This window comes from Odocoileus virginianus, chromosome 17 (genome assembly GCF_023699985.2).
Source record: "Odocoileus virginianus isolate 20LAN1187 ecotype Illinois chromosome 17, Ovbor_1.2, whole genome shotgun sequence".
In the NCBI taxonomy this organism is placed as follows: Eukaryota; Metazoa; Chordata; class Mammalia; order Artiodactyla; family Cervidae; genus Odocoileus; species Odocoileus virginianus.
In genome coordinates, this window is record NC_069690.1 from 50,552,374 (window position 1) to 50,558,900 (window position 6,527).

Consider the following 6,527-nt stretch of genomic DNA (forward strand, 5'->3'; position numbering starts at 1 on the left):
CCTGGGGCACCTGCCTTTGCCGGGTCCCTGTATTATTATACTCGTACAACGGTTATGTTCATTTTCTCTTTTTAAAAATTTAAAGGCCTGCAGATAAAATTAACGTTCCCTTTAATCCACCTCCCTCTTGATTTCCCCCTCCCCTGTCCTACTGAGACCCTTTAACATTCCCCCCAGTTCTATCAGTTTGACCTGTATCCTTTCAGATGTCTTAAAATACCTTTACACAGCTATATGTATCTGGAACTATATAACATTGTTTGCATTTTATAAAAATGGTATCACTCGCATACATTATTCTGTATCTTGCTTTTTGCACTCAGCAGTATTTTTTAAATGAAGCCACGTTGAAGGGACTTCCCTGGTGGTCCAGTGGCTAAGACTCTATGCTCCTGCTGCAGGGAGCCTGAGTTGGAACCCTGGTCAGGGAACTAGATCCTGCAGACCCCAATGAAGATTGAGGATCCCACGTGCCACAACTAAGACCCAGCACAGCCAAATAAATAAATAAAATTTTAAAGCCACTTTGTTTTAAATAACTCTAATTTGTTTTGACTGTTATTACTATGCTATCATTCTGACACATCAGTTTACTTACCTATCTACCCATGAAAGTGAAGTTGCTCAGTCGTGTCCGACTCTTTGCGACCCCATGGACTATAGCCTACCAGGCTCCTCCATCCGCGGGATTCTCCAGGCAGGAATACTGGAGTGGGTTACCATTTCCTTCTCTAGGAGATCTTCCCAACCCAGGGATCGAACCTGGGTCTCCCGCATTGCAGGCAGAAGCTTTACCATCTGAGCCACCAGGGGAGCTCCTATCTACCCATAGGTGGACATGTAAATAGGAAACATTTGCTTGCTATTATTTTTAAAATGTTAAAATAAACATCTTTGTATAGACCGTTTTGGTCATACTAACGTTTCTTCCTTTTTCAGATAAAACAGGATTAGAGTTGCTAAGAGTAATAGCACACACGTTTTCAGTTTTAAGTCACTAACAAACCACCAGCCAACATCCTCCGCAGCATGGGGTAAATACAGGTTACTCCACAGCCTCTCAAATACTGATATTATCGACCTTGAAGATTTTTACTCCCCTGGTGGGTGCCCAGAGGGGTCTGGCTGTGGTGTTAAATTGAAGTTGCAGCTTTTCATGTTGGTCAGCCATTTGGAAATGAGTTTTCTTCCGTGTCAATCCTGTTGGAGGGGCTTTGCCCATTTCTACTGTGTTGTCTTTTCTTTCTGATGTAAGAGTCACGTATATGCTAAATACTAATATTTTGCCTCTTATATATATAAATGGAGCAAATGTATGTCTGTTTATTTTTACTATAGGTCTTTTAGATTCCTGTATGGTCACGTTTACTGCTACTGTCTTCTGTGGCTTTGCTGTTCTCTCCTGTTTCGGAGGGCTGTCCTGACTTTAAGGTCATGAAGATGCTTTCCTGCATTTTTAGTTAATAGTTGTCGAGTTTCATTCTTTGCTGTTTTTGTCTACAACTTTCAGATGCCTTTTCAGGATAGGCCTTTAATATTTCATCTTCCTGTCTGGTTATTGCCTATATAGATTTTCCTCTTTCTTCCTGGGCCAATTCTACCACAATGAGTGTTTTCTTATAAAAGTATGCACTTCATTGAGGTTTTCCAAATGTAGGACAGTAAGCCATTTCTAATCATATTTTTAAAATCTCTTGATTATACTCTCTCTTCAATTCCAATGTTGCTTATTTGTGTCTTATTCCTTTTTGTCTTGATGCAATTTTTTTTTTTCTGAAGGGCTGTCTATTTTATTAGTCCTTTAAAAACATAAACTCTTCATTTTGTTCTAGTTTTTGTTTGTTTTATATTTCACTCATCTCTGCTTTTATTTTCTTTCCTGTTATTTTCTTTGGATTTATTTTGTTATTCTTTTTCTGGTTTCAAAAGTAGACTGTGCGGTTCACTTATTTTTAAATCTTTCTTGTTTTTCTGTGAATGTAGTTGAGGGAATACATTTCCCTCTGAGAATGACTCTCACTGTCTCTCAGTTTTTGATAGCAGCAGCTTTCACTTCCAGTAAGTTCTAGATGCCTTGTCATTGATGTTAGTGCCCCCACTAACTCATCCAAAACAATCCTTAATTTTGCTGCGGTAGAATTAATCAGCCTTTTCTGTTACGATTAGTACTTCTGTGTCTTTTTCAAAGTGTATTTCACTACCCTAAACTGATGAGAATATGGAACACCGCACCCTCTGTTGCTTTCTAGAAGTTTTATTTTCTTGCCCCCCCCTTTCAGATCTACAGGCCATCTGGAATTATTTTTGCTTACAATGTGAGGGAGGAAGTCATGCTTTACTTTATTTCATTTTTTAATTGAAGTATAGTTTAATGTACAGTGTTATTTTAGTTTCAGGTATACAGCAAAGTGATTCAGTATATATATATATATATATATATATTTCCCTGGCGGTTCAGATAGTAAAGAATCTGCCTGCAATGCTAGAGACCCAGATTCTTTAGCATTCATGGGTCAGGAAGACCCCCTGGAGGAGGGCATAGCAACCCACTCCAGTATTCTTGCCTGGAGAATTTCACGGACAGCGGAGGCTGGTGGGCTATAGTCCACGGGCTCACAAAGAGTAGGACACAACTGAGCGACTAACATTTTTAATTTGCCAAGGGCTTCCCAGGTAGCTCAAACTGTTATTAATCTGCCTGCAATGTGGGAGACCTGGTTCCATCCCTGGGTCAGGAATATTCCCTGGAGAAGAGTCTGGCTATCCACTCCAATATTCTTGCCTGGAGAATTCCATGGACAGAGGAGCCTGGTGGGCTATAGTCCATGGGCTCACAAAGAGTAGGACACAACTGAGTGATTAACATTTTTAATTTTCATTTTATATGTATATAAATATTCTTTTTCAGATTCTTTTCTATTATAGGTTATAACAAGATGTTAAATATAGTTACCTGTGCTATACAGTAGGACATTGCTGTTTGTCTATTTTGTACATACATTTTTTTTATCACACAGACCCTCAGTTATTCATGATTTTTGGAAAGACTGTCCTTTTTTAATTAAATAATTTATTTTTGTTTATTTATTTGGCTGTCCCAGGTCTCAGCTATGGCATGCAGGCTCTTAGTTGCCTGTGGGGTCTAGTTCCCTGACCCGGAATCAAACCCAAGCCCCCTGCATTGGGAATGTGGATTCTTAGCCACTGGACCACCAGGGAAGTCCCTGTGGTGTGACTTCTGAGCCTAGGCCTCAGGAGGTCTTTCTCAGTGTCACTTCTGTACAGATATAAACTCTATTCCGTCCTTCCAGTCTTTCGTCTTTCCTTGCTGCTTACTGGATATTTTCTTCCGATTTAGCTTCTAATTCACTGATTTTTCTCTGTATAACATGCTGTCATACTCATCCACTGAATTCATGTCACTTGTTTTATTTTCCACTTCTAGAGTTTCTGTATGGCTTTTTCTATCATTAGTAAAAAAGTCTTTGCCACAATTCTCAGTCTTGTCTTTTATCTCCTCAAATATAGCAAGCATAGATATTTTAATTTTTGATTGTGATAATTCCATGAATATTTCCCCCATATTGTTGTTGTTTAGCCACCAAGTCATGTCCAACTCTTTTGCAACCCCATGTACTGTGGCCTGCCAGGCTCCTCTGTCCAGGGGATTTCCAGTTGCAACCCAACTGGAGAGGGTTGCACTTTCCTTCTTCAGGGGATCTTCCTGATCCAAGAATCGAAACCATGTCTCCTACTTGGCAGGTGGATTCTTCACCACTGAACCACCTGGGAAGCCCTTTACCCCATGTGGTAAGAATTTAATACTTACTTATTGGATATTTTTCATAGGTAGGCTGTCAAACTGAATGGACAACTTAGTGGACATCTCTATCGAACAGTTGGATCTCTATCTTTATGCAGGGATGTTTTCAAAGTATCTAGAGTGTGTGGAATTCTAATCTTACTTGTGAAACCCTCTAATGTGGAAATTTCTTGTCCTGCCTGGTCATCTACCTAAAGATAAAAGGACCCTGCCCTCTTCTTCCCTAGGAGGAGCTGGTTACCAGAGCCAGTTGAGGTAGGGGCATTTGAGGTCACTATGCCTTTCCAGTCCTTACTCCAGCTGTGTAGGGACTTCAGAGAGAAAGGCATGGTCTTCAATTAACTGTTCCTTCTGGAATGCTTCCCTTGGCACCTGAGTCAGTCTCCTGTGTTTGCATGATCTCATCCATCGGTTGATTCCAAAATGCTTGTTCAATGATGCTCTTGGAAGAACTAACCCTGACACTCCCATCCCACCTCACTGGACCCTGGACCCTAGCCCCAGGCTAAGTCAAACCTGGGGCAATGTGAGTTTCCGCAGCTCAAAAGAGAAAGGCAAGGTATTCTGGTATGTGTATTGTTTATTTGTTTTTATGACTATATTGAAAATGTAATTTATATACCATTCAATTAACCAATTTAAAGTGTGCAATTCGAGTGTTTTTCGTATAGTCATAGAGTTGTGCAGCCACAATTGCTATCAATGTTAGAACATTTTCATCACTCCAGAAAGACATGTCATACTTGTCAGCAGTCATTCCCCATCTCCCCCAGCCTCAGCCCCTGGAAACCTCTAACCTACTTTCTGTCTCTATGGACTTGCCTATTCTGGGAATTTCACATAAGTGGGCTCATACAATATGTAATCTTTCATGACTAGCTTCTTTCACTCAGCATAATGTTTTTAAGGTTCATCTATGTTGTAGCCATATCAGTGCTTCATTTTTTATGACTAATGTTCCATTGAATGGATATGCCACATTTTATTTATCCATTCATCCGCTAATGAACATTTGGGTTGTTTCCACTTTTTTACTACAAGTAATACTGCTAAGAACATCCACCCACTTTTTGTGTGTAGATATATATTTTCATTTCTTTCGGGGAACTACTGGGTTATCTGTAACTCTATGTTTGAGGAAGCACCAGACCATTTTCCAAAGCAGCTGCACCATTTTACATTCCTTCTGATGTACAAGAGTCACAGTTTCTCTATATTCTTGCCAACTTTTATCATTTTAATTGCAACCATCCTACTGGTGAGAGACATCACTTTGCCAACAAAGATCCATATAGTCAAAGCTATGGTTTTTCCAGTTGTCATGTACAGATGTGAGAGCTGGACCATAAAAAAGGCTGAGCACCAAAGAATTGATTTTTCAAATTGTGGTGAAGACTCTAGAGAGTCCCTTGACACCAAGGAGATAAACCAGTCAGTCCTAAAGGAAATCAACCCTGAATATTCACTGGAAGTACTGACACTGAAGCTGATGTGAAGAGCCACCTGATGCAAAGAGTCAACTCACTAGAAAAGACCCTGATGCTGGGAAAGATTGAGGGCAGGAGGAGAAGGGGGGCAACAGAGAATAAAATGGTTGGATGACATCACTGACTTAATGGACATGAGTCTGAGCAAACTTCAGGAGACAGTAAAGGATGGTTTAAGCCTGGCATGCTGCAGTTCATGGTGTCACAAAGAGTCAGACATGACTTAGTGATTGAATAACAATCCTGTTGGTTGTGAGGTTGAAAGTCACTGTGGTTTTGACTTGCATTTTCCTGGTAATTAATGATGCTGAGCATCTTTTTGTGTGCTTATTGGTCATCTTATCTTCTGTTTCTCTTCTTTAGAGAAATGTTTATTGAGACCTTTTGCCCATTTTTAACTGGTCTTTTTATTACTGGGTTGCGAGAGTCCTTTATATATTCTAGATATAAATTCCTTATGAGATACACGGTTTCCAAATATTTTCTTCCATTTTGTGTTGTTTTTTCACTTTTTTAACAGTGTCCTTTTATGCACAAAATTTCATTTTGTTTCATTTTGCATTATTTTATTTGGCAGCACTGTGCTAGCATGTAAGATCCTAGTTCACTAACCAGGGGTTGAACCCACACCCCCTGAAGTGGAAGCACAGAGTCTTAACCACTGGACCATCAGGGAAGTCCCTAATTCATAGAATTTTAAATTTCGATGATATCCAATTTATCTATTTTTCTTTGTGTTACTTGTGTTTTTGGTGTCATAGGTAGGAAATTATTGCCTAATACAGGTCATGATGATTAACACCTAGGTTTGTTTTTTTCCCCTAAGAATCTTATACTTTTAGTTCTTATATTTAGGTTGCTGATCCATTTTGAGTTAATCTTTGTATATTGTATGAAGTTGAGAGATAACTCTACTGTTTTGCATATGGAGGTATCTTGTTTTATTATTTTCTGTAACCTGCTGCTTTTTTCATGATTTGGGCAAGAAAAAAATCATAGTATCCCAGTCTTATTACTATGGCCCAATAAAACTAACTTTCCATCATACCATTGTCTTCCCATAGCGAACTCCACTGAAAATTATCCTTGAGTGTGCACATGCACACACACACACACACTCTTTCTCTAAATCCCCACAGGATTGGGTGTGCCCTCCTCACTTCCCCCATCCCTGGCTACAAAGACTCCTGAAAGCCCTAACACAAGCAGTTCTTTCC